Consider the following 19004-nt stretch of genomic DNA (forward strand, 5'->3'; position numbering starts at 1 on the left):
GGAAAGGGCAAGTCCCACCCTCCCAAGGCCACGAGCCATCGAGCCATCATAAACATTATAGTGCGGTCACGCTCAGGGATCTTAGCGCTGTCCTCAATCCTACCCATTCCGGACAAACCACTGGGTTTGCTCTTACACCGCATGGCGTCCTCCCCTGATGTGCTCACCAGAAGGGATGGTGGTGACAACTATGAAACAGCCATGAAATATATTCTCAGCAGCTGGAATTTTAGTTACTGTCATTACATCCACCTTCTCAGAGGATCCTGAGAGCTGTGTAAATTAGCACAAGTGGTTTAAAAGTATTAATGAAGGGAAGTTTTTTTTTTCTTTGAGTGTATCTAAAAACAGGTCTTCTACAAACATGTCTTGTTTAGTCGACAGCTCCCAAAGTCAATCATTTTAAACTTCCTGCAACATTTCAAACTGAGCCCCAAACCTTTCCTGACACAGCTTTGGTGCCAGCTACTACCACCTAGAGTCACGTGTACAGAGCTCACCATTTCCTTTCTGCACCCTTCATTCCCACAAACACTGCTGCTTCTGCGAACACTGCGTCACAATCACTCACACTGGGCCACTTTGGTTGGTCCACCGTCTGCATGTGCGCACGTACGTACATGCGAATGTGCACACCCAACCAGAGACACATCTCCCTCTCTCTTCCACATAAATACGGTGAGGAATCGACCGCTCGGAGCTTTTCTGACAACTGGGCGAGATGGTGGCAACCCTGACCAGGGCTGCCATGGCTCCTCCTTGCAGAAAGGTATTCAGCGCACGTAATAATTATCCATCCATCTCGTTCACACTAAAGCCATGGCAATGCAATTTTAGCCTTATAATCAGGACCATATGACAAAAACCAAGGCCATTAGGGACCAATTTCAAGTGTTCTCTGCAAGTCAATGGTTTTCCAACTGCACTTACATATGCTGAATAGTTACCTCTGGACGCCCGCACCTGCTCTCATTTATGTAACCCCTCTGTGTTCCAAAGCCTTTCTTAGTAATGCAATAGAGCGAAGTTTTAAAGGTGTGCTGGCTTTTTTTTCCCTTTTTTTTTTTTGTTTCCCAAAGCATAGTATGAAAATGCTGAGGGTAAAATTTCTGCTCATGCCAATGACCATATTTCAGGATTTGCTTTTTTTCTCTTTCTTCTTCTCCACCCCCTCCCTCACCCTGAATCCTCCAGCCTCCCTCCTGGCCTTGCTCACAGCCCTCTGAACTGAAGCATGGTCTTCCAGGCTCATAATTACTTCACATGTACTTCTGACCTCACCACTTCAGTTTCAGTGACATAATAATGTTGTCTCTGAAAGGACGTGATGTCATCATAAATCAAAGAGTTCCATGAGCAAGGGCTCCGCTTGCAAAGTTGAAAGAATGCCAAAATTATTTGGAAGTAATATAAAATGTAGCTCAAATATTCTTGTATGTCTTATTTTAAAACACTTAGAGGAAGGAATGAATCCATGCCCTTTTTATAGATAAAGTTGTAAATAATAAAAGCAATCATGTGGTTCACCATTAATGATTTATCAAATTTGGGCGGCAACGGAAAAACATCGTAAGACTAGTAAGGAAAACATTAAAAAGCCTATGCGAAATGAAAAATGAACCGGATACCATATTTTACTACCATTACTTTGCATTCTCTCTAGACTCCAGTCTCAACCCTATTTTTTCAATTGTTAAAGAGAAGAGAAATTGTCTCTAAACTTCAATTAATTGTCATCTTGGTTCTTGAGCTTATAAGTAAAATTGCATCACAGTATCTTATCCCTGGATATTTTTTTATGAGATAATGAACTTCTTAATATGAGTTCCATCACTATTTTTTTTTTAATTATAAGACAGCATGGGTAAAAAGTGCCGTAAGTTATAACTCAGTACAACATTTTTTTTTATTTTTTTAAACCTCAATATAGCCCTTTTCCATCGAAGAAGTAATCACACATGGCAGGCGGCCGTTTTCAAGAAAGTTCTGTAAAGACAGTCAATAAGAAATCCCTATCCTACACTGGAGCCATCAAAACCCAGCTGAGTTGGCTTCATTCTGTGCCCAGAAACACCACCACTATTCCTCCCTCTTCTCGCTTAATTTAACACGATGAATCTTGGCCTCTTCTAAAGAAACAAGAACGGAATGTAATACGCAAGTTTCCACATAACGCACTCAAAAGTTCCTAATGACTTGATCAAGAGGCATAAATAGGGGACCTTACATAAAATGAGCCAATGACCATGGTTTGAGCGTTCCACCGGTTGAATAATATTCGGATTAGCTAATCAGATTCTAAAATGTACAGATAATGTACGCCTCAGGCTGTCACAGGTATCATCTATGCATGGGTATGGTCCATCCTCAGCGATGTGATGTGCTGGGGCTCCACAGTTAAGGTACTTGGCAGCTGACAGGCAGAGGAGAAAGTTAGGACATCTCTAGATCCCATCTCCATAGTGATCCTGCCTGAGCACGAGTAAACTTTACCTGTTTATCTGATTGTCACCTCACTGGCATTATTTGCATTGGCAACGGCACATGGAGTTGGCTTTAACTCAAATTTGAATCTCTTAAAATGTCTTCTGAAAAGATTGCCCTGTGGTGCTGACGGGAAATAGAGCCATTGAGTCCTTAGGAGCCAGCCTGTCACATGCTTGACGATGCAGGTAGAGACCACAGAAATGGGCAAGTCTTTCAGAAGAAATCATACAAAAGCTAACAGAGGTTAGTGTGAACAATTCCTGTGTCACTCACGCACCAATCATTTTATCTATCAATACCTTTCAGTCAAGGAGTAAACAAAACCAAAAATTTAACCAAATAGAAAAAAGTCTTAAAAGAAAACAAACAAACATATGAAACCTACTATTCTGTAATAATCTTAAAATTATACTTTCAGTCCTAAAGGTGATAAAGAGTTCAAGATGATGAAGGCAGATTATGAAACGCATTTTATCACTATATCATTGCAATGCCAAAAGTATTGAGCAGTGGATAACAGTGAGGCCAAAGAACCAGAAGTGGAAAAGGCTCAATTAAATTCTTACACTTCTTTGTTGAACTTTGGGGATAACATTTTCTTTTATAGGAAATGTGAAGAGGATAACTTCTTCCCGTGTCCTCTGCTGATTATTCCTCATTTCCTTGTCCTCTAGTTGTTAGAGAAGCTAAGTCGTTGGACCTTTTCTTTTATCTTCTACATTCACTTCCTAGGTGGCCACAGCTAGCCTCCATGGTTTTGAATACTATAGGCTGACCAATCCCAAATTTACGACTTTAGCTGAGATGTCTCTGCTGAACTCCAGGCTCATGGATCCATCTTCCTACTCAGCATAGTTCATTTGGATGTCTACCATGCATCTCAAAATGATTCGTTATGCCCGCCTTTTAACTACATCTAGACATCCCCAATATTTTTCATCTTCTGGTTGCTCAGACCAAAAACTTTAGAGACATCCTTAACTCTTTCCTTCTCCTAAACCACTCATGCAATCCATTCGGTTTTTCCCTCAAAATACAGCCAGAGCCTGACCAGTTCTTATCACCTCATCCTTACACCTGGATCCACACCACCATCCTCTCCTTCCTGGGCCACTGTAATGGCACCCCACTGTGCTTCCTATGTCCACTTAGCCCTTTTCAATTTATCTCTACAGAAAAGTCAGAGTGATGCTATTTACTTTTTTAAAGTATTAAGTTACTAATTATTGCCAACACTAAAATGCATAGCTTTTAAGAGTACAAATTGGTGACTTTTGACAAATGTATACATCCTTAAAACCCATCTCAATCAAGTTACAGTACATTTACATCACCCTTCCTCCACCCCAATATTTCCCTTATGTCCCTTTCCAGTCAATTACCTCCCAAACAGGGGCAACTAGTGCTCTGACTTGTTTTATTAAAGCTTAGTTTTTGCCTGTTTCAGAAGTTTACATGAATCGAACATATGTTACCCACCTTCTTTGTATCTGGTTTTCTTTTGCACTCCACAGTATTTATGAGATTCATCTATATTGTTAAGTATTTAAGTAGTTTATATCATTTTATTGATGAGTAGTATTCTATCATGTAAATATACTACCATAATTTATTCATTATCTGTTGACGGACATTTGAAATTATTTCCAGTTTTTAGCTATTATGAATGAGATTCTGCGCAAGACTTTTTCAGGATCTAAGTTTTCATTGCTCTTGGGTAAATACCTGCGTGCCGAATTGTAAAGTCATAGGGTAGAAATTTTCAGTTTCATAGAAACTGCCTGTTTCCCAAAGTGAATATTCTGCTTTGCACATTCACTAGGAATGGATAAAAGTTCATTCAGTTCTTTACATACAAGCATTTCATTGTTGTCAGGAGAGTTTGTTGTTGTTTGTTTTAAGTTTAGCCATTTTAGTGGGTACGATGTGGTATCTCATTGTGGTTTTAATTCACCTTCCTCTGATAACATGATTTTGAGCATATTTTCACATGCTTGTTGACCACTTGTCTACTGTTTGAAGTATCTCTTCAAGTCATTTGCCCATTTTTAAAGAGTGATCTTATTTTGTAACACACACACACACACACACACACACACACACACACACTAACTACATGAGATGATGGATTTATTTTTTAGCTTGATTGTGGTAATCATTTCACAATGTACATATATTTGAAAAAATCATGTTGTACACATTATATACAAATTTTATTTGTCAATTATACTGCAATAAAGCTGAAAAATTTGTAAAAATCAAAAAGAGTGATCTCTTTAAAATGTCCTACCTTTTCACTCTTCTGCTCGGAGCAGTCCGGGAGCAGGACATCTCACATAGTAAAAGCCATAATCTTTACAACATCCACTAAGGAACAACACAACTTGCTACCAAGGAATCCTGTGGTCTCCTGTCCTATCATTGAACCATCTGCTCCAGCCTCTGTAGGTTCCTTGTCCTAAAACAACCAAGCACATCTCCGAACTTCTCTGTTCTTCCCTCTGCAAGGACATTCTTGTCCCAAACATCCACCTGCCTGTTTTCTCATTTCCTTCAGTGCCTTCTGGAATAGTCTATATAAAATAGCAGCCACATCTGCAGCACTCTCTATTCCCCTTACCCAGTTTTACTTTTTCCGTAATATTTTGCATTAAAATATGATGATTTTTAAACTTATTTTTATTCACTTTGCTCTTCCTTTCCTTCCTTCCTTCCTTTCCTCCATCCTTCCTTCCTTCTCTTTTTCTTTCTCTCTCTTTTTCTCTCTCTCTTCCTCCCTCCCTCCCTCTACCAAAATGCACCTGTATGGGAACAGAATTTTTGTTCACTGCAGTATGCCCATTCATTACACAAATATGTTAGCACATCTGTGTTTCCAGATCCCAGAACAAATTTTTAACCCTGTAAAAGTAATGAGAAGGCTGCACATCTGAACTGTTTGCAAACTTAAACACATGAATTTTTAGTCTAAAACTGTATTACCTTTAGAAAGCTGCAAATATATCTATTTAAAGGAAAAAAAGCTTAAAACAAAAATCTAAAGTCGATAAAAATTTTTTATATGAAGCTGAGTAAATAATTTTTTTATATGAACAAAATAGAATTTCTAGAACAAAGTGAAAAACTTTCCCTGAAAAAAAAAGACCTAGCCAGACAGTCATATCTAATGTGCCTTTTGGAGCAAAAATTAATATAAGCCCCGGTCTTATTTTAATATATTTAATATACTAAATATGTTTATTTAATATATTTATTATATTATATGTATTTATTATAAATATAATAAATTTATTTATTTATTATATTAAAATTTATATTATATTATACCCCGTATTATATAAGACCCAATCTTATTTTATTAAAATAAGACAGGGTCTCATATAATATAATACCGGGTAAAATATAATATAATACCGGGTCTTATATTATTTTTTGCTGCAAAAGATGCATTAGAGCTGATTGGCTGGCTAGGTCTTATTTTCAGGGAAACATGAAATTATAGATCTATACCTATCTATATCTATCCATCCATATATCCATATACACATAAGAGTATATACACAAATACAAATTCTATTAAGTAGAGTAATAATAAAATAGATAAATACACTAATCATTACTGACTTCTTACTATACACCAGGAGCTGTTAATCCTCATAAAGACCCCATGAGGGACTAGTCCCACTTTACAGATTAGGAAATTTAGGTTTAGGATGTTTAAGTCACATGTTAAGTTTAAATAGTCAGTCCCAGAGCTAGGATTTAAACTATATTATATTGTATCAGTTTGCCAAAAAAATGTATACACATTTTAAGAAAGGGAAAAACTGCATTAATTGTAATAATCAATATATACCATAACAAAAGATGAATACAAGTCATGCCTGACTTCTGCAATGACAAGTGGTGCTCAAAGTGCTTCCCATCAGCATCCAGGCCCTTCTGATTACAGCGAACTACTGCTTGAGCAGTAGACAGATAACATTTCTTAAAATGTGTATACATTTTTTGGCACCCACTGGTCTGTGTGTGTGTGTGTGTGTGTGTGTGTGTGTGTGTGTGGTAATTTGAGTTAGAAATAGAACATTAAACAAAGAAGTCTAGACTATAAAGTAAACAACAATTCTAGCCCCTTGGAGGTAGTAAAATTTTAACATTCATATGCCTATATAAAATTATCCTAATGGACATATTTTTATAGTTTTTAATTTTTATTTTTTAATAGTTAAAATAAAAAGAATTTATGTATCATATATGTAAATTTTGAAACATTCTCTCAGGAACCTACCCTCCAGCGTCAGTAGTAAGCACTGCCCCAACTGTTGAAACTAGCCATGGCCTCTTCGTCAATCATACTCAGCTCCTTTCCTCACCAGAAAGACACGCCATTTTGAATTGTGTTTGTATCATTCCTTTGGTTGTTTGTTTTAGAGATTTTACCACAAGACTGTGTCTCTAGATAATATATTGTTCGGATTTATTTCTATGTGATCTTTTAAGATGTTATCATTCTGTATATAGTTCTTTCGGGTTGTTTTTTGTTTTCTCATTAAATGTTAATGCCCCTACGATTCATCTATGTTTATATAGAGCTGTGGTTCATTGATTTCACTGCTCCCCTGCCTTCCATTTTATGACTATACGAAATTTATTTGTCCATCCTTCTGCGGACTTCTTCTGTAGACATCAAAACACATTATAAAGCTACTGGAAGACAACATGGTATTTCCACAAGGATAGACAAAGTGATCAACAGAACCAAATAGAAAGCTTGGAGACACAACTACAGCAGATGGTAACTTGGTATCTAACAAAAGTAAATTGCTTATCTGTGGGGAAAGGAGGGACCATTCAGTAAGGGGTGCTAAGATAATTGATTATCCTGAAAAGAAACCCTGCCTTATACTACACTCAACAGCAAATTCCAGATGGATTAAAGCTGAAAAGCAAACCCCTAAACTTTAAGAAGACAATATAATGGAATCTCCTGATGACCTCCAGTTGAAAAAAGACTGTGGACAGCAAAACAAGTGCTAACAGCAAAAAAAGGAAAAGATTAATAAACTATATCTAACTAAAAGAGGGCATTTTCATCAAAAGATACCTGTGTGTACACATAGATACGCACAAAATAAATGTAAGGAAAATAAATGGAGATGTCACAAATCTGTAAAGATATTTAGAATATATTATCTATTCTTTATTAAGAATTTATTTTTTAAGTACTGACTCCTCATCCCTGAAATGGTCACTACTTGAACATCATCCTCTCACTGTTTTTTTGTCTATTTCTTCCTAGTTCTTTGAAGGGTAGGTACTATATAAACACTGTTCATTAACAGACTTTTATTTTAAACTGTTCTCTGTGGCAGCGTATGTAAAATTTTACCTTGCTTTAAACAAAGTCTTTTAACTATAGGTGGCATTGTTGTAGCATATATCATGTGCTCAATTACCTGTATGGCAGCAAAGTCTGATACTAGTAAAACTTCATTTCAGGTTTTTAATTCAATTGAACCAGAAGGTCATTGACACTTCAGTAACTGCTATCGAAAACCATTTGGGTAACAGAGAAAAACATACACACACACACACACACACACACACAAAATAAACTTTGACATCCTCTTTACTACAGATTATTCATCTTAAAAGAATTACCTAGGATGGTTCTCGTCACAAGGTCATTATCGCAATTACTTTAATTGGCAAATATTTTCAGGATTCTAAAACAGTCAAACATGACAGAACTTATACAACCCAACTAAAGAAAAAAAACGCCAGTGCCTCTTCCCTTTGTTTTTTTCAGAGTGCAAACAGAAAGTCCAAGTTTTCAGCTTGGTTCTTGTCTAAACGATGGAATACACACCAAGGAATGAAAAGACGTGGAGAGAGGAAGGAGTGGTTTGGAAGAATCTGGGAGCAGCCCCCTTACTACAGGTGGCAATATGGTGGCAGGCTGGTAATGACGGTGTGAGGTGACCTGGCTAGTGGCCCTGACAGGGACCTCTGGGAAAGTCTTTGAGTTTTTCTGATGTCCTTTCTGTTTCTATTCTGAGAAGACACGAGTGAGTGAATCTAAGTGCCTACCGTTCCCTTGTCCGTGAGTTTTTAAAAACATGTTCCCACATGAAAGCGTGTCAGAGAGAGGGGTGTGGACGCACATGACAGACGAGAAAGTTAATCTGTAAAGTCTGGTATCTGTCATCTCGTCTATTAGATCACGAGTTCCCACTAATAGGGACCTCCTTTTTTCTTTCTCTCTCTCTTTGCTAAATTTTAAAGTCATTGTTAGGCTAAGAAATCCCATTGTTAAAAAACAAAAACAAACACAATTCCACAAGGCATAACTAGGTATGCACCGTATAAAGAATCATTGAAATCTAATCATTTATAAAAATTTGAAGACATTGTATATCAGGGTTACATAAGCAACATTCTACATGGAAGACTTAGAGCTCAGAAAAGGACAGTGAAAACGAAAACAGGTGGGAAATAAACAACTGGGAAACATATACATAAATATGACAAGATGGTGATAAGCCAAAGGAAGAGCTAGGTAGAATGTCACTTTTCCAGCATACAGATGGTGGCTGCTGAAATTGTGAAAACGACTTGGGGTTTAGAAACACAAACACCTGGGTTTGAGACCCATCTGTCCATCGGTGTCACGTGCAAGCCATGAGCTCCTGAACAAGTTCAATAATCTCTCTGGGCTGTTTTGTGAAAGGAAGGAATTAATACTGAACTCCCTGAGTTGCTCAAAGATCTGATGAGATGACGTACTTGAAATGCTTTGTAAACTGCAAGGCATTATAGAAACATGATTCATCTATTTAAAGAAGAATTATCAAAACGGTTTCTCCCGGAGGAAAGAACAAAGGAAATGGGCTTATTGAATTATAGCAAAAGGAATTTATATTGAGCAGCAGGAAAAGCGTCCTCACGATGACACTGAATGCAAGGGAGGGAACGAAGTTGCTTCCTGAGGAATAAGACACCACTGCTTAAGAGAATTCAAACGATCCTGCCTGGAGATAGAGGAAAAAAGTATGTGACCCTTTCTGGTGCCATCCAGGATAAAATTTGGGCTGAAAATTAATAAAATTCCCTAGCCAGTTCAGTCATCTAAAGACAGCTTTTTCACCATGTTTCCTGGGGCCCTAAGGAATCTAACAGTATCAAACTCAGTAATTCTAAAGCCGTTGCTGGCTCCCTCTTGTAAAAGTTGAATGCAGATCTGTCTATCCCCCTCTGTTATCCCCAAATGAACATCTTTAAATGAGTCACCAACCTATAAAAGTAATTTAATGGGATTTGCCAAATATCAAACCATGCAGGGCTGTCCTTAGGGGAACGCAGGGAAGACCAACATCAAACTGCTCTCTGATCCTTCCCACAAGGGACACTGAGGGCCCACTCTGTGCAGGATGTGATAGAAAGTGCTGGAAAGACAGAGGAAAAGCTAAAGCAGACACGGCGTCTCAGTCCAGTGGGAGAGGCAGATACTACTTAAAATAAGTGCCTTGGACGTGTACAATGGAGGGATTGGACCAACACACAGAAGCCAGGGAAGGGTTATTTCAGGATGAGAAGATGAAGCAGATGTCTGAGATAACAGGAGGTAGTAACTAGGCAAAGATAAAACTGAGGGGTTTCTAAGTAGCAGGAACAGCAGATGCAAAGGTCCTGGGGAAAAATGAAGCATGATGAGTCCAGGGCCCTAGAAGACGGCATCTGGACAGGCATGCAAGGTGGGGACACGAGGTGAGATAAGTGAGAGAGATGGGTAAGGCCAGAGCAGGCAGGGACTTTGGGGCCACATTTAGGATTCTGGTCTTTATCTTCAGAGCAATGAGAAGTCACCGGTACAACGAAGGTTGAGTGACAAGTAAATCACAAAACTTAAGAATTGCTGGTGGAAGGGATAAGGAAAGGTCTTAACTGTTCTGGGACAACATGGAGGGAGGCTCGAGTATCACATGCTGTTTCCTTGAGTCACGGGTGGGCTGCCAGCAATCCTTTCTCTTCCTAAAGTGGGACATGCACCTGATCACCTTGATTTCTGTACCCCAGGGACAGACAACTCTGCTGAGCAAGTCATTCGCCTCCTACAGAAACTGGATGGTGGGCCAGGAGGAGTTTGGGTACATCAGTCCATGAAGAAATATGCACTTCCTAAAGTAGAATGAGTGTATGGAGGGGTGAGGGTGGCAGCAGTCGCTGAGTGGGAATCAGTGTACGTCCCCCTAACCCAAGGGGTAGGCCGAGGACACATCATCATCCAAATGTACACCCTTTTCTGCTCCAGATAATGGCTCACTCTATTAAAAATGCTCCTACTATTAGTAGTTCTGTATTTATAAAAGGAGATGGAAAAAAAAAAATCTCCGGCAGGGAAATAATAACAAAATGTATGCTCCACAGAGGTGGTAGAAAGATGTAATGTTATTTTACATATTTGATATAGGGCCTAAATTAAGCCATAGAAAAGAGGCCATGAATCTTCAAAGCCTCATTATCAAGCTTCCCTAAACCTCAAATACAGAAAAATACATTTCATAAACAAAGACCCAATAGGATTTTAATAGTACAATAAATTTCACAGACATTTGCGCTAATCACATTTCATTACTGTTTTTTTTTTTTTCAGAGAAATTCCATTTGATGGAGAGTCCGATTTTGAAAGATGGTACAAACTGTTTTTTAGGGAGCCAGCTTTTGACTAACCATGAAAATTCAAGTCAAACTCCTGATGGACACTCCAAATATCATGCAACTGAAAAGTTGCACGTATGCTCCCCCTGCACCACCATCACCCTGTTCCTCTAATTCACTGTCAGGTGTCAGTCTCCTAAGTGTCTCATGACACGTCTTTCCTCCAAACCATCCCACATGGCAGGGAAGTCAGACCTCAGTTAGAGTCGTCAATCCTCATGGGGTTCTAGGTTCCTGGGTGTTCTTCAACAGCTCTATTTTTTTTCAATATGTGGATGAGTTTTCTAGTGCATGGGTCCATCTATTCATTGCCTGATTTCGGTGAAGACACTGGCTCAAAAGCCATCACCACAATAACCTCCCACCTAGAGAAAGAGATTCATTTGTGCAGCACCACTACTCCTAGACCAGGGCAGAGGGCTCTGCCTGGCCCTGCACTTTAGCTGGCTCTTCTTTGGTTCTTCCCTTGTCCATGGTCTGAGAAGTCTATACAGTCAAGGGGATGTGTCAGAGAGATGCCCAGGCTGTCCATGGATTCTGATTCTCACACTGTGAACAGAGTGGGGATTCATCCAAACACACTTACCCACCGTCACTATTCCTAAGCCTTTGGGTACCACTCTAGTTCATAGTACACAGAAACTAAGGGAACCGAATCAAAGAATAGAAACTTGTCACTCCTACCTAGAAAAATGTCTGCCTTTCGTGGGTGCAGGCACCTCTGTGATTTAGACATCTGACTCTCCTGGGGGTTCTCCTACTAGCCCTTCCTCCCTCACGGGGCTCAACTTTCTCACGAGTTTCCTCATTCCAGTCTCATCCTGAGGCCCCAGGAATGAATGTGGGACATCTCTCCATTTATTTAGTTCTTTGATGTCTTTTTTTATCAGAGCTCTATAGTTTTCCTCACATAGATCTTGTACATATTTTATTAGATCTCTACCTAAATATTTCCTTTTTTGGGGGGTGCTAATGTAAATGGTATTGCCATCGACTTTTTCTCATGCAAGACATTTACCCCTTTTACACTTCCCTCTTTAGGCTAACTCCTATTGGACCTTCAGGTCTCAGACTTCCTGCCACTTTTGAGAAATCACTCTTAAGCACATATTTAATTATTCACTCAATCATATATGCATTCATTTAGCAAATATAGATGGAATTCCTTCCACGTGCCAGTTGTTCTAAGCTCTGCTAATAAGACCAAGACATAAAGTTCTCTACTCTCATAGAACTTATAGTCTAATGGGGAAGGGGGGCAACGAACAAATGCAGATAGATCTTTTGGACAGCAGTAACTGACCTGTGGAGTACTCATTAAATAATGAATGAATGAATGAATGTTCATGTCCCTTATGAAGACCAAGATACTTTATTTTTGGTTAGCCTTTTTTGCCACCAAATTGAAAAATAAATAAAAATAGAGTATCTCTTTTATGTTTCTACCAGGTGTAGCCCCTTAACCAATTCAATGGTGAGATCACCTTTGGTGCTTAAGAAATACTCAGTGACCGATATTTTAGGAAGCACGTTTTGAACCATCAGCCCTTTGAATCTGAGAGGAAGGGGTAGGTGCACATAAAAGAATTACCATCTTCTTTATTTCAATTTAAAATATATCCTTTCACTCCCCCAGATTCTAATTCAAGCAGTTACAATCCCATCACTCTTCACCCAAATCAGGTTCAACTGAATCACTGATTAAGATTTTTAAATTTAAGCCTCCAGGTGTTGCATCAGGCAGAAAAATACTGAAAACCACTAGTCGAAATGTTATTAAAGCAACCAAAAGTTTTACTATCAAGTGGAAAATCCACAAATAAAAATGAAGACGCGAAACTGCATCTCAGAAAATCTAATGAGCAGTTGGCTAAACGATAAACCAATGTGAATTAGTGAATACTAATTGAAAAACTGCATGACAAAGTATTTTCCCATTAAAACAGGAATTTGCTAAAGGCGTTTTCAATTATTTATCATGCTTCAGTAAAAAGCTTCACACATCCTAGCAACACAGTGTCTTCTTCAACTTTGCCTACTGATCGAGTTTTTAGCACAATGGCGCCTAGTCCAGATGACTTTAAAAATTATATGCCCATGACCTTGACAATGTTCTTCGATTTTTATGAGGTTCTTTTTTTTTCTCTTTCTACAGTCCTCACACCTAACTGAACAGATGCTTTTAACTTGATAGCCTAATTATTATCTATGAGTCTTAATATTTTTAACCTTATCAGGGCTTATCTGCATCCCAGAAACAGTTCAGTGGACTTCACTAGACAAGTAGGATATTCAGAAATGTTGACTATGTAAAGGACATTTTAGATGAAGGACTAGCTCCCTTTGAAGTTCACAAATATTTGAATGTCCTTTCACTTGCTTAGATAACTTCCTCTTCTCAAATCAGGGCAGAGGTGACTGCTGGGAGCCAAAATTGTGGATTCCAAACCTACAGGGAAGGGAATATATTTGGAACAGAATACCCTGTTGGTGCTCAATGAATGTTTATTAATGAGCCCCATTTTTTGACCCAGGCGTGGAGAATAAATCCAAGGAAGGGAGATTATGCAAATAGGCAGAAAGGTCACTTAGTCCTACATGGGGGTGTGGCCCAGGGTAGAGGCAGGACCAAGTCATTCAGGTGACAGGACATTCTCCTGGGTGTATAGCAATGACCCTTGCAATCTCCACTCCAATAGTTAACTATTCTGTTATTAGATAATGTAAAAAAAAATAACGTAGACGAACATGTTAGTCAGTGGCTACAAAAACTGTTGGAGAAAAAAAAACACAAAACAAAACGAAGCAAAACAAAACAAAACAAAAAAACCAGTATCTCTTCAACACAGCTCAAAAGATTCTTGGGCCAGATAACTCTTGATGGAGACTAGAGACAGAAGAGAATCAAAGCTCGACCTGTAAGATTAATTAGTAATAGATATGTCCACACTGTATAATTGGATGCAGGGGGGAAGGGGGGAAGCTCTCATGAAGTCAGACTTAAAAACATCTTTTCAGTGATCAGAGTTAGCATGAAAATGACATTTTAGAAAGAATTACAAGAACTAGGAATTCATGTGATCCGAAGTGATGACATTGGGAAAGGGCCACTCCAAAGGCAAAATGTATAAAACTATGTCACCTTCTCTGATATAAAACAGAAAAGCCACACAATAGTTACCCAAATGCCTTATGAAATTCAGATGGCCTTTCTCTCCAATACTGTAGAGAAGAATGTCTGCAGGATTTGACACCAGTCATTAGCTATTTAAAATTATTGTTTTTAATCTAGTAAGTAAAACCGTAATTTGCTATGGTTTATTTTAATAAAATATTTATGACACTAGAAGAAGAGCTCTACTCTGAAAGTGAACAATGGGACTGAACTAAATTGATATCTCCTCAGTAGGACATACAGCTCAAAACACAGATTATCACACACAGATAAAAGATTGTCACGTCTAACATTAAACTGTATTTTGTAGACGTTCTCTTCTTCTAATAGAAATCTTATCTAAGGTGGAGATAACTTCTTTTCTTCAGCTACACTCACCTTTTCTAGCCTGAAGGCCCATAACTTGTGAATTATTAAACAATCATATTTGTAGCAGCAAATTGATTTTTGAGAGAATCCATATTGATTGAAATATTCAGGACTAATGATTTTGAGGTTAAGGTGCTTAGATATTATTACCTCTGATGGACTAAATTGGTAGGTCTTTTTTTTCCTATTTATATTATTTTCCATTAATTGATAGTTCAACTTGCTCTTCATTTTGAATCCATCCATCATGCTAAAAACTGGTGCCGCCAGGTGGCTTTCTCCACTGCCAAAGCCCTTCGTGTGCTCAAACAATGCCAGGTGTCGCCCACATCCATAAAAAGAAGTAACTGTGATAGGCCCTTCAGCTGCTTGGCATCTTAAATATCCAGAGTCGAAGTCATATTTTTAATTGTTAATTAGGCTAATTAGGCTCGTTCTGTTTCAGTAATTCAGAAGGCATCTCTAAGCCACAAAACTGCCCATGGGTTACATGAGAGTCACTAGATGAGAGTGCAGTGGCCAAAACTGGGTAAATTAGTCACTAGTTATGAGAAAAAAAACAAAACAAAACACTATGTGCATGGTCTAAAGTACTTCACAATCGGTCATCAGCACCTCTATCTCCACGGTTACACATTATAATAACTCCTAATAATAGTATTTGAGATGTCTTGCCTTGACTTAGCTCCTCAAAGGACTTTTCAGATGATTAAAATGCTAGAACCCCTAAGTTATGGTCCCAGCACTCAATAAGGAAAATTATCTTGATGATACCAATTCTGCAGGAAGTCTGAATTGAAGTATCTGGGCTGCCATTGACTAGCTATATAAATGTAGTTAGAGGATGTACTATTACCAGGCTGTTCCTTAGTCTGAAAGATGAGTTAAAGCCTATTGCATAAGTTCCACTAAAACAGTGTAAATAAAAACTTTTCAATTTGTACCATATCATGCAGTGCACATATGTTTTTTGTTGTTGTAGTTCATATTAGAGTGAGAAACTGAGATTTTTTTCAGATTGTGGAATAAGAGTCTGCAGTTCAAAGATTTTCATTCTCTCTTATCCCACATCCAAACCATCACCAAATCCTATTGGCACTACCTTCAAAGTATATCCAGAGACCCGAACTACTTCTTCTTACGCCCACGTGTACCTCTAGGGTCCAAGCCCCTGTTACCTCTTCCTGGTTTATTGCAGTTGCCTCCTACTGAGTTTCTCTGTTTCCTCAGTCGATTTAAACAGCTACTGGAATGATCCAGTACAAATGTAAGTTATACCATGTCACTCCTTTCCTCGCAATCCTACCAATGGCTTCATGTCATTCAGAGTACATGTCATAACCATGATAGTCATCTAAATTGCCCTGCACACGCAGCCCTGCCCCACTTCTTCCCTGACATCCCCTCTCCCTGTTCTCTCCATAGTATATACGTCACTCCAGCCCACTGCTGTCCTCGCTTTCCTGGACAGCAGACACCTCCCTTCCTCGGCATGCTGGTACCCACTGTTCCCATGACCTGCAATAGACTTCCCCCAGCCATGCACACAACCACTCCTTTAACTTCTTCAGCTCTTTTTGCAAATGTCATCTCAGTGCAGTCTTCCATCCCTCCTTCCCTCACTCTGTTTCTTTCTATCATCAGACATAGTGTCTATTTTCCATTTTTATTTGTTTATTTTCTCCTAGAATGCAAGCTCTATGTGGGCAGAGGTTCCATCTGCTTTGTTCACTGTTGATTGCCCAGAACAGCATTAAATCAATAAATGGATGTTAAAGAATAAAAGAAAGTGGAGGCGGAATGGAAAGACCCCCGAATCTAGCCCTGTATTCTAACAATATTCTTGAATCTCAAGAACCAGTAAGCATATGACTAGTGTTTAATTAGCTACATGATCAGGGCATGTTCCAAAACTACCTTGCCATAGTTGTCCCCACCCCACTGGTTATAAACATTACAAATCAGTCACAAATTCTGGTGTAACTCTTGAGCTTAAGTTAAAGTAGAAAGAGACTGCTATTATAATTATAATCATTACATTTCTGTTTATTCAAAGAAAAAAGTAGGTAACTCAACCTATGTTCATCTTTCTAAAAACTGCTAATTGCCTTGAGCCTCTGAAATTCCATATTTGACAATAACCCGAGTTTGACCCTTGCAGATAACTCATTTTCCAAAGGGGGAAAAATAGCAATAAAAACGCCTCAACATTTCTTAAACTGAGAGTTCTACTATTTCTATTCCTCAACCACATATACATTAGTCTCCAATGTTTACAAGGTAGAGAAGAAAAAGGCTGGTGTACAATTTTTTAAACAGAAAAAAAATGGGCAGCAGCACTTTAAAACTTCTCAGTTGGAAAGGGATATTTTTGGTCAATGATCTATTTTTATTTCTGCTCTGCTGTTTCTCGAGGAGTCCAATGACAAGGACCTGTCCTTCAAAGTTTTAGTCTGTGGGCACAGAATTAGCATTTTCAATTACTTTCCCTGGATGAAGTACACAGGTCTCTTTCTCTCCCCACCCCCCACCATTCCCGTTCTCTTCTTCTCTCCCCTCGGAGAACAGGGAGGGCAATTTCTGGGTTACCCTTCCTTTTTTTTTCTTCTTTTTTTTCAGAATTTTCTCAGCAGGCTACAAACATGCTTTAAAAAGTAATTTATTTTTTTCCCCGAAAAATAGTAAGAACCAGAGACAGAATTTGAGTATCATATGATGCATGAGTAAACTTCCAAGGCTCTCTGTTTTAGCTAACAAATTGTTTTGTGTCACTCTTAGTCAGCAGACATATATTTTTGTAACTGCTAATGACTGCAGCAAAGCTAGTTAATGTCATTATCTTGGATAATATACGCAGAATAGTTACCCTTACAGACATTTTTAATAAAAACAAAAACATCAGCTGCGGACTCAGAAATGAGACTGGGTTGCTTTATCAACCAAGGGACAACCATCATTGTATTTCACATTCTTCTTTCTGCGTCCTATCTTTTACTACCTTTTTAATACACCAACCTAGTCAGATCAAGGACAGATATGGAAAGGGGAGACAAAAAGCAGCAGTTTCTGTTTAATTGGCAATGCCATTATCTGAAAGAAAGCAAACCAGAAAGTACAGTAAGCCAGGATGAGGGTTGAGCTCGGGTGACGGGAGTCATAAATTCTTCCATCGAGATGTAGGTGTCCTGCCAATTTGGTAGATGATTTTGGAGGGTCCTTCCTTTATTCTGGCTCTGGTCTTTATTGAGTTGGAGAAATAAATGATTCTCAAACACTTTGGAAATAAACAATGCTCATTAAAAGACACGCACAGAATTCTGAAAGTGTTTACTCCAAATTCTCAGCCTTTACGTATTCTGCTGCTCTACTTATAGGCCTTGAAAAGAGATGCTAGAGACACAGAGGTCTGGGATTTAATCTCTGATTGCAGAGAGCCATCCTTAATCAAAGAGATCAAAAAAGAGGCATGCGATAGATTCATCAGGGCATCTCTTACACCAATGGACAAGCTGTTAAGCTTACTGCATGCTGGTCCCCTGTAGAATTTTTCACATATTGCATTTCAAGGAACAGATGATACCTGGGACAAAATTACCTTACCCTCTTACCCCAAAAAGCTCAGCATCAAATTGTCTTACCCTATAACAAAGATAGCAAAAAGGACTGCTCTCCATGATACTTCCAAACATCTTCTGGGAGTTCATTGCTCTGCTATTCTCCCAGAGATGAAGTCATACTTCAGAGCACAGTTTGCAACTTATCTAACACCAGCTAATGGAAATGTCCAATCCCAATTACTTGGAAACGTGTATCCAAAAAAACTGCCGATGCTCATACAAAAAGTATGAAGAAATTATTAGGTATTGAAGATGTATAAATATGCAAAATACAAATCACTTTAATAATTTTAAATTAATACTCACTGAAAGCTTCATAAGTATAACCTAGCATGTCAAAGTAGAAAAAGATGTGTGTGTACGTGTGTACAGAACATACATATTACTCCCTTCCCACATCCACTCCAGCACTCCCAGCTTAAAATAAAAATGAGATGGAATGAATTAAACCAGATGCTACTCCATGAGGTTGTGAATGTTTAAGCTATTGGTTGACTCTCTAAACCATGTCAGTGCCATTGGCTGTTTTATTAAGCTTACCTTTAGCGGGTGTAACCTTCATTACCCAGTGTCACCATTGGTCTGACATATAGATGGCAATATCTTTTTAAAGCAATAGCCTTGATGTTAAACACCTT

The 19004-nt window shown here is 38.5% G+C and overlaps 1 protein-coding gene across 9 annotated transcripts in view; it reads right to left on the minus strand.

The window, feature by feature from the left end:
- The window catches only part of ESRRG (estrogen related receptor gamma), a 532991-nt gene that overhangs the window by 382949 nt on the left and 131038 nt on the right, over positions 1–19004 (minus strand). The gene's annotated exons all lie outside the window — the stretch shown is intronic.

This window comes from Rhinolophus hipposideros (assembly GCF_964194185.1).
Source record: "Rhinolophus hipposideros genome assembly, chromosome: 26".
Taxonomy (NCBI): domain Eukaryota; kingdom Metazoa; phylum Chordata; class Mammalia; order Chiroptera; family Rhinolophidae; genus Rhinolophus; species Rhinolophus hipposideros.